We start from the raw sequence: 11,390 nt of genomic DNA on the forward strand, positions 1-11,390 counted from the left end.
GTTTGAATTTTGACGAGTTTTACGATTTCGCTATGCCGTGGAAGATTCACCGTCGTGTGTGTATGTAGAAATGGAGGGAAGGAGAAATCTCTGGGCTGACAATCATGGAAAGCTTGCAGAGTTGGATACGCTAAAGATCATAAAATTCGCTGATCTCCAGGTTGGTTCCAGCGAACTGCTCACAGTAACGGAGAGAATACAGGAATAAATGTGCATGCTGTTGGGAGCTGGCTTTTTTGCGCTTTGCTGTTCTTTCACGAGCGGCATCGTAAAAATATTTTCTTTTTCCCTCTGAGCGGGAGTTATTAGATTATGTGTTCCAAAACAGTTTAATGAAAGGATTTAAAAAACCTTCTTACGAATTTTGACCGAGCACCTTTTGACCTCCATGCTTTGCTAAAGTGGTACAATGAACGGAATTAGTGCCTCCGAGTATTTTGATGAAGTGAACCTAGATGAAACAAATATTTCATAGAAATATAAAGTAAATTTAGAACTTTTTATGCTTCATGTATTTATTAATACTTTGTGCTTTTTATGGATCGGATTGTATTTATTTTCATTTTCTTTCTTTGATCTTCTATGATCTTGATTTAATTAGATTCAAACCTTTAATCATATAAAAAACTCACTGTTGCAATTCTTCTCTTCTTAACACAATCAATTAAAAAAAGCTGGAAAATTATTTGGTCACAGTTGCTAAAAACTTGAAAAGACGGAAACCACACATTCAAACCCGTCTAAAAATTGCGTAAAGCGGAAGTGCTCGCTTCTACAAAACACACGACTAACATCCTGGTGTCAAATTGTGCGTACATGACGATCTGACTTGGCGACAGGAAATATGGGTTGGCTTTTCTGTGTGGCATGAATGGCCGTTACGTGACAACATACCAGTTTTGTTTGGTCTAGTGTCTGGATTTTATCTACATGATAGAAGTGATCATTTGAAGCAGTGGAACATCTTTTGTTTCGCCTTCCAATTTTGCTAGCTAATACTCACGACCAATTTCACGGCAAAACATTCGAAGTGTAGTGTTTGTGTGTAAATGTTTTACATAAAATCCATTTTCATTTCTCTAGATAGCCAATTTACAATCACACCAACTTGACATCATAAAATATCAAGTTCATTGCTAATTAACTATCATTTAGCGACTTCCGTTTGGTTGGCGCATGAATTCAGCGAGAGCGAGGATCGAAGTATCGATTAGTCACTGTAGATTGTACTCAATTGCTTGCACGTGTTCAGGTCTCCAAGAAGAGCTGTAAATATTGTCACTTTTAACAGTGTATAGATTCTATTGTTTTGGTCGAAAATATATTATTCTTACAACAAGCAATTAATGCTGGGGAATCCGGCAAGAGCAATGCTTTGAACCACTCACGGAACATTCCGCCCAACGAACGGTTATGGTTTAAGCTTTACATCCACATAAAAACGACACATTTACGAACAAGTTTTCGAACGAGATAAACCTTGGGTGCTTGGAAATTGTCTCACATTTGGGGGTAGCCAATGTCTCCAAACCAGTGCGAATCACACAACAAAAGGAGCATGTGTATTTTATTCTCTTTCCGTTTCAGCTCATTTTCGTAGGATCTTTTACTGAGTGTGAGACGCTTCAGACACAGTTCAAAGCCACCTCCCATTGGCTGGGTTGCTGGTGTGGAATGGTATTCTAAAATTCTTTTAATTACTTGGAGCTAGTATGCAGCAGGAAACCCATAAATCAAAAACACAGACCGTTTGAACTCATAAAAAACACCAACCCAAAAGAGAGTATTGATGAGTTTGAATATGTGGTATACATGGAATGTGGAGAGAGTGAAGTCTATAGTCCCAATAACATAAAATTCGTTGATTCTCATGACGATAGGCAAGAAGACCTCTCTTAACGGACTTTAGAGCGGATATTTAAAAACTTTACCTTCCACGAGGAATCGTAAGTCGTAAAAGTGTTTTCGTTGTTTTGCTCCTTCAGGTAAAAGTAACAATTCCTATATTGGAATGGTTTCTCAAAGTTTGATTTTACACCTTTACCAGATTAAGTCCCGTGCGAGTTGTTATTGTCCGTTTATTAAGGTAAAAGTGTGAAAAAAGTAGGGCAAGGGAGGCTTTGGGTCGGTTAAACCTCTGCTTTGATTCTTTCTTCTGAGAAATTAACTTTATGTGATGCTAGACAAACATCTAAAATTAAAAAGCACCATGGCCAGGGACTGGGTATGAAGTAAGTCAATAAAAACATGATGAATGTTCGAAGTTTAACAACGGTACTTGGATGTATCTTTTCATTACGTTGACGTAAAACTAAAAAAAAGTGATTATTGCCAATTTAAATGATGTTAAAGGATATTCCAATGAAATATCTTTCACGGCAATGGAGTAATAGTAGTATAAGCATCTACCCTCCCACTCAACATAAGTGGGCAGTGGAAATTATGTACAGCGAGACCCCTCATAATGAGTTTTTTTGCATAACAATAACATCAATGCTGCTCAACAAATACCTCTATTAAAGAAAAAAAAAAACGCATAACTAGTCAAATAATTCGTGTTGGGGATACATTTATCGGGAGCAAATCTAAAATTAAGATCGGTAAACATTAACATAACAACGTTTGTCTACCGCGAGTATCATCAATGAAATATTTATGAGTGTAGTTCTACGAGACACTCTGCTTTTTTTTGCATCATAGCAACGTAATCAGTAAGGTATATGATGCTCTGAGTCTTCTCCGCCGCATCGGGTTTGATTAAAATTCTGTAGTGCAGTCTGGTCAGACCGGTATTTGAGTTCGGCAGCATAGTCACTAACCTCTCCCTCCACTATACTAAAAATGGGTGGAAGGATGCAAAAAGCGTTTACGCGTTTTGCTCTCCGGAAAACCTTCGGTCCTTCCTCCTTATCCTGTCCGCCTCCGCTTCCTCGGGCTTGAGTCTCTCGAAGTTCGCAGAAGCTACGCTCAGCCCTCTTTCATTCCCTCTGTTGAAGTCATTCCGCTCCTTTCGTCTATCGTTCGTTGCGAAATCGGCCTCCACTATCCTTTCGCAGACGACGTATGCAATGTGGCATGAGCATTAGCATGCATTAGTAAGTTTAACGAATCCTCAAACTTGTTCGACTTTTGCATTTCAACAGAGCCATTTTGATCAAAACTCCAATCTTCCATATGGGACCGGAAAGACTTACCGTTGAAATGAATCGTGATAATCTGGCAAAAAGGAAAAAAAAAACTACCGGAAGAGTGGAAGCGGAGTGTTATGAATCCACTCCACAAAAAATGCGACAGATTGGGATGCTCGAATTTTCGTGCATTCACAGTCTTTAATGCCGCGGCCCGCGTATAAGATCCAGTCCTAGATTATCTTCTGCAGACTTGCGTCCCTTGGAACAAATTTCATCGGCAGCTACCAAGATGTGTTAGTTGGAGGCAAATTCCTCACCGATCAAATTTATACTCTTCGGCAGATCCTCCAAAAGTGCCGAGAGTGCTAAATTCCTTCGCATCACGTCGGCCTATTATACCATAGACTGGAACGTGCCACGGAACATCTATTTTCCAAGGAAATTAATCCAGCAGTCAGAGACCATCAGCTGAGATCCAGAAGATATTGGGACCGCACGAAAAATGGTATATATCCGCCCGGTGGTCTCTGTCTCTGTCTCTGTGGTGGTCGGTGGTGGTCTATGGACACGCCTTAGATCATCCGCGCGCAGAGCTCTGGGCGTGTTTGAGCGACACATCTTTGGCGGTATGCTCGAGCATAAATTGGCGAGAAGAAGGATGAACCACGAGCATGCTGGGCTGTATGACGAATCTTAATAGCTGAGGTATCCTAAAGGCATGCCTTTGCCACCATAGTGCAAAGAATTTCATTACGTATCGCATAAAACGGCTACCAGTGGTTGTTTGCGCATATGCATAAAATGCACTGTGGAATGGTCACGGTGGCACGGCTGGTACAGCTTTTTACATCGCCCGAACGAGTTCGAGGCTTCGCTTCAAGGTGATCCAGGTAACCCATCATTAGCGTTAAACGAAATTAGTTTGAGGTAAGATTTGTCCAATTTATAGCTCGGATTTGTTGCTCGAATTGCTATTGACGAATTTGACGGTTCCGCTTTGGTGGAAGATAAAACCGGAATATGGCAAGAGTACCACAAAAAATGCGCAAAGGGTGAGCAAGTCTGCGCGCCAAAACGCATAAAAATCAATCCTTTGCACACGAAGATCCATCACAGAGGAGAGTGAAATTATTGTTTTATGATTTGACGTCGCGCCAGCAAAAGCGCATCTCTAACGAAGCGGGTTAGAGCGAAAATGTTCCTTTAAAAGAAACCCACTATAGACCCACAACAGTCACAACAACCAAATTCAACAATATTCCAATCATTCTTTTCATGGTTTTTGTTTTTTTTTCTGGTATTCTTGCAGGCACCTCTTCAAAAACAGAAGTCGTAAAAAGATCTAAATTCCACCCTTGGGGTTGAGAACCGTTTAAAAATAAGTCTTTTCATCATAATTAAAAAACATTGACTGTTGTACATATGCAGCAAGCAGAAATGGTGCAGTTTTGCAGAAGTTTAAAATATAATTTCGCATGAAGCAAAGCAGTTTGGGCTCTTTCGGTATTGATTTAATTTGCATCATTTTTCTCTTGTACTTATTTTTACGCCTGTATTCATTCGTAGCAATATTAATATCATAGCACTGGGTTAAAAATATGATATCATTCAAGTATTGATCGCATTTTGTACGGTTACCCTACTGTTACTCAGCATCAACCTCTTTATATGGTCTATGGTTTATGGATTTCATGTACGCCCTTGATCGTGTTCCTCACTCGCTGCTCTTGCAAAAAGTGGCTCAACCTGGGATCAACTAAAACCTTCTCGCTCCTTCTGCATTCTTGAGTGACCGGGTTTTTTGTTTTTGTATTTTCCACCACGATTTGTTCAGGCGTTGGGGTTTCTCAGGGCAGTGTCCTTGGTCCCCCTTTTGTTGATTTGAAATCGTTTGGTCGTCATCTGACTGTGATTGTCCTTGGCTGTGTTTCCTCTCGAAGAACTAGTAATCTCTGTGTGTAGAAAAACGTAATCAAATGTCTATTCGATGGATAAAATGTACTTCAAAAACGGGTATGGCACGAGGAGCAAGAAGATTAATGTTAGAAGGAGCTGTATTAGAAATAATTAATAACTTTATCTGAGTAAAAACTTCTCTAGCTGTCTCTAAAATGCATTTCCTATAACAAAAGCGATCGTATACAAAAAACTTCCATTAAATATTAAAAGGAAAACCACCTATTTTGCAGCTCATTATTATCATAACTGTAAAATTACAAAACAATATTCCCTTGGAATCTCTTCTATCTCGGTTTGAAGTATATTCTAATCGTCAAAAAGAGTCTTACTTGAATCATGATTGAAGCTGCGCGATCACATTATTTCAATTTCTTCTCGTTTCTCCCTTTAATTAAGGTTAGTCCGTCACACTGTGTCTTTATTATTGCGTGTTATAAAACAAACGTTATAAGACGCCTTTTTAATTGGAATTTTATAACCTACGCCCAAATCATACATGATGACATAAAAAAACTAAAAGGTAAGAAATCCTTACAGCCTCAAATCATGTTCGTTAGATGCACACTTCGATCATGCTTTGCTTACTTCGATTTTTGGATGTCGTAAATAGTGCAATTCCACTGTTCTCTCTTCACAAGCGTCTTCGCTTAGGACTTTCAGGTTTGGTTGCTCATTTTTTGTGTGTCATGTTCAAGCGTGTTGGATTCTGTACGCTTGTCGGGTTTGTTGACCTTCTCATCCCATCACATCTGCAGATTTAAATACTGAAAGGATTGGAATTCCATCTTGAGGATCAACATTTTTATGGGTTCATAATTGTGGTAAGTATGATTGATGCGTTTCCTACTGCGTTCAAGCAATTTGAGACGCATTTCCACTGGCCTAAGTCATAAAAGTCGCGCTCGTTCATGACGAATGAGCGTCCACAGCGAAATGGTGGTGGCTTTGAACTGTGTCGGAAGCGTGTCATGAAAAAGACAGTCAGTGAAAGATCCTAAGAACATGAGCTGAAATGGAAAGAGTAGAAATTAATCATGCAAAAAACTCGCCAAGTACCTTGCATGAGTGTCGCCTTTAGGTGCATGGAATAATCGAATAATAATCATCTGATGTGTTACTTTTCACACAGTTCATGGGCATGATTCAATTAATTATTTCAATTCAATTGCAGGCATTTCAAATTTATTGACGCTTCCAGAATGAATACCGAACCAAAAAAGAAGGGTTTGGGCCCGATCCTCGAAGATCCTATTTATAATATTTTCGCATGGCATCATCTGCTTGCACATTAATGATGTGATTCAGGGATGCACAATTGTTGTGTTGATAGTTGGATCAGTCGTTATAATTATTGCTTTAATCTCCAGCATAAACAAACAACGGATTAGTTTTGTCAAACCAATCGACTTCATATTCGAGGAATAACATATTTTAGAATAAATCGACATAATTATTCACGTTTGTTAAATAAGCTTGCAAGTGACAATCAATACAGTGAAATGACACAGTCATCAAGTTTGGAATCAATATCGCTCTACCCATCGTAGCCAAAAGCCCACCAAGAGATGGAGTTTAGTTGTAGAATGTGTGTTACATATATTTGCTGCAACTCTTTCACTAAAATATAAAATGTGTGCTTCTTCTTCAAATGTTCACTTCTATCATGTAGATAACATCCAGATGCTAGACCAAGCCAAACTGGTATGTTGTCACGTAACGGCCATTCATGCCACACAGAAAACCCAACCCACATTTCCTGTCGCCAAGTCAGATCGCACTCGACGCACAATTTGACACCAGGATGTTTGTCCATCACCTACCACCATCAGTGTTTTCTGCTCACATACCACCATCAATGTTTCAGAAGCGAGCTCTATCACTTAACGCAATGTTTAGACAGGTTTGAATGTGTGGTTTCAAGTTTTAGCAACTATGAGCAAAGAATTTTCTAGTTCTTCTTAAATTGATTTTGCAAAAAGAGAAGAATTACACGAGTTAGCTTTTTATGTGGTTACGAGTTTAAATCTAATCCATCGAAATATTCGTAGGCACTACTTCGGTTCAGCGAAGCATGGGAGAAAAGAAGTGAGCAGTCAAAATTTGTAAGAAGTTCGTTTAAATCCTTTCATTGAACTGTTTTGGAACATATAATCTAATAACTCCCGCTCAGCGGGAAGAAGAAAACATTTTTACGATGCCGCTCGTGGAAGAAAACCATAGCGCAAAACAGCCAACTCCCAACAGCATGCACATTTATTCCTGTATGCTGTCCGTTACTGTGAACATTTCGCTGAAACCAACCTGAGGATCAGCGAATTTTATGATCTTGAGCGTATCCAGCTCTGCAAGCTTTCCATGATGGTCAGATTTCTCATTCCCTGCATTTCTACATACACACACGACGGTGAATCTTCCACGGCATAGCGAAATCGTAAAACTCGTCAAAATTCAAAAGAATGACATTGGCTGTAGCTTCCAATATTTTTGGTTTCCTGCGTTTAGTGTGCAAAAATGGTGGTATGCTTGATTTATGTGTTGCCTGCAGCATACAAGCTCCAAGTAATTAAAATTATGTCTGCACAAATTCCCAGAACCATCCTTACAATCGCTTGTCCATGTCATCTTATGTCTACGTTGAGACGAAAAATGTGCATGTCGAACAATCACACTTTTCAAACTTCTTAAAGCCGTGTCTATGAAAGTCATCTACTCTATGCTCGACAAATGCATGTTTATTACATTTATATATTTCAAAATCAATTATGCAGAGAAAACGACACAGCTATTCACTCATGAAATGTGAGCCTACCGCAGCATTCTTGCCGGCACACTGTGCAGGCGTAAGAAATTTCCACAACTGCACCGTGACCAATCGACATTACGATCCTGGCCCATGCGCAATCGATGGTATGCCATTCCAACGCCGGCTTCTATTGCATTTGGCTGTGAACCGTACGTTTTCCAGGCGACAGGATGACGTGATCGTAAAACAGTAAGCGAGAGAAAACAACACTTTATTCTAGAATTTAAGGGTTAGAATAATTGAATCCATTGTTCCCTGTACGCCGCTGGTAGATGCAAGCCAACGAAAAATCTACCGTCATAAAATGTGTGTTTCTAGAAGACAGAATAAGAGTAAAACTATTGAACGACCAATCGAGTAACAAAGCAAACTTGAAACAAGATGCAAATAATCGAGGTTTAGGTAAAACACGAGTTTTCATAGATTGTATTTTTTTATTCTATGGGAATGTATTTTCGTACAAAATATTTCAAAATGTAGAAGTAAAACATCCAGCAAATAGATGCTGAAGAAAGTATGACTAAATCTAATGCCACACAGAAACTTATTCTAAGCTTCTTGCCCGAACAAAGATCGTATTCTTCCAGCTACTCAATTCCAGGAAGCACGTCCGTCGTATGATGTCATCCAAATGGGTTCCACGAATGGTTATCGCAACTCTTTATCTTGTTGTTTGTCTTGGAGTATCGAAGGTGTGCATGTGTCTATTAACTTAAGTGACTTCAGTTCATAGGATGCTATTCTTAAAAAAATAAGTATATATGTAAATTAGAAGTGGGCGATTTAAAGTATTCCCGTAAATTGTTAACGATTGTGGTTGTTATGTACATTTCATCGGATAACATCAATTGTGCAATTATTTTCGCTGAACTATTCTTTACGAGCATGTTGGTAAGAAAACAACTCCTTAAAGAAAAAAATTGCAAAAAAACATCATGGCTGATCGCACGATCGAGGCCCACTTGAAAGAGACCTCACTCTCTTGCGAAACCATTCATAAAGTTCATTCGGTTCATTTTGTGTATGCTTTGTTGAGGGCATGAGCAAAACGGACGCTCATTTTCTCTTTCTTGTAGTTCGTGTTTGTAAAAGAGATGTGGAACCGAGCCGTTTCAATTACTCACTCGGTTCTTGCGGACGGTCTAAAAAAACTTTACGGGCTGGGTCGTCCGTTTTCATGCGTACAACATGACCAGCGCACCGGAACCTGGCGAGCCTGATACGCTGCACGACAGTGAGGTCGCCGTACATCTCGTATAGCTCGTCATTATAGCGGCTCCTCCATTGTTCTGCCACATACGGGGCCATGGATATTTCAGAGCATCTTCATCTCAAACGCGACTAAGAGGGTTTCGTCAGATTTGGACAGTGTCCATGGCTCAGGTTCTTCGAGGTGAACTGATTTTTCAGGCTGTAGAATGAACGGTTGACACCCAGCATCTTTGCACGCAACTGCTTACCTTTGATTCAAGGTAGGTAATTCTGGGATGACTTCAAAAGTGCGTTAACCTATCTGTACGTCACGCCTACGTAGGTTGTATTTTATAACATACGACCTAAACATATATTTAATAAAAAAAACAAAAAGCTAAGAAAATCTTACAGTGGTTTTCGATTGGTGGGGAAAGAGGAGGAATTTTGCCTTTTTTGGGAGGGACATTTTTAGCAAAATTTTACTTAAAACAATGGGTTGCTCCTATCTCCCCCCGTTCATGAACTTGTGGGTGGGGAATGAAATCCTACACGGGAGGAAAAGCTGCAAAAAGATTGAAAACCATTGCCTTACAGTCTAAAGTCACGTTCATTAGATCAAAGGTTTTCTACCTTTTTGCAACTTCCTTTTCCCCCTCTCCACATGAAGGGTGCATGTAGCATTGCGTTCCCCCACTACAATTTCCTGAGCGAGGGAGAGCGTGGCAATCCATGGTATTTTGTGAAATTTTGATTAGAACTTTGATTTGAAATTAGGACCCTCAAAGATCTTACTTATAATATTTTCGCATGGCGTCCTCTGCCAACTTTGCGTGGCATTTTAATGATGTGATTCAGGGATGTACAATTGTTGTGTTGATAGTTGGATAATGATTATGGCTCCAATCAGTCGTTATAATTATTGCCAATTACATTGAAATCTCTGAGCACGTGAAACGACACCGTCATCAGGTGAGGAATAGTAGTATCAATATCGCTCTACCCATCGCAGCCAAAAGCCCACCAAGAGATGGAGTTTAGTTGTGGAATGTGTGTTACATATATATGTTGCAACTCTTTCACTAAAACATAAAATGTGTGCTTCTTCTTCAAATGTTCACTTCTATCATGTAGATAAAATCCAGACGCTAGACCAAGCCAAACTGGTATGTTGTCACGTAACGGCCATTCATGCCACACAGAAAAGCCAACCCATATTTCCTGTCGCCAAGTCAGATCGCACTCGACGCACAATTTGACACCAGGATGTTTGTCGCCCATCAGTGTGTTTTTCAGAAGCATCTAGCATTTTAGCATTTTCAGAAGCACCATACCACCAGCAGCGTGGTTTTAGAATCGAGCTCTTCCGCTTTGCGCAATGTTTAGACGGGTTTGATTTCCGCCTTGTCAAGTTTTAGCTACCGTAGTGTATCTGAATCCGTATCATATGTCATAGTGTTAGTGTTTAGGTGTAAGGTTAGCAATTAAGATTTCGTAAACATTAATTCCGTTCATTGCACGACTTCTGCAAAGCATGGAGGTCAAAAGGTGCTCGGTCAAAATTCGTAAGAAGGTTTTTTAAATCCTTTCATTAAACTGTTTTGGAACACATAATCTAATAACTCCCGCTCAGAGGGAAAAAGAAAATATTTTTACGATGCCGCTCGTGAAAGAACAGCAAAGCGCAAAAAAGCCAGCTCCCAACAGCATGCACATTTATTCCTGTATTCTCTCCGTTACTGTGAGCAGTTCGCTGGAACCAACCTGGAGATCAGCGAATTTTATGATCTTTAGCGTATCCAACTCTGCAAGCTTTCCATGATTGTCAGCCCAGAGATTTCTCCTTCCCTCCATTTCTACATACACACACGACGGTGAATCTTCCACGGCATAGCGAAATCGTAAAACTCGTCAAAATTCAAAAGAATGACATTGGCTGTAGCTTCCAATATTTTTGGTGTCCTGCGTTTAGTGTGCAAAAATGGTGGTATGTTTGATTTATGTGTTGCCTCCAGCATACAAGCACCAAGTAATTAAAATAATGTCTGCACGAATTCCCAGAGCCATTCTTAAAATCGCTTGTCCATGTCATCTTATGTGCACGAGAGGGCTTTGTTAATCTACATTCAAATGAAAAATGTGCATATCGAACAATCACACTTTTCAAACTTCTTAAAGCCGTGTCTATGAAAGTCATCTACTGTATGCTTGACGAATGCATGTTTATTAGATTTATAAATTTCACATTCTATTCTCCAAAGAAAAAGACACAGCTATTCACTCATGAAATGCCTCATGAGCCTACC

The sequence above is a fragment of the Anopheles arabiensis genome, chromosome 2 (genome assembly GCF_016920715.1).
Source record: "Anopheles arabiensis isolate DONGOLA chromosome 2, AaraD3, whole genome shotgun sequence".
NCBI lineage: Eukaryota > Metazoa > Arthropoda > Insecta > Diptera > Culicidae > Anopheles > Anopheles arabiensis.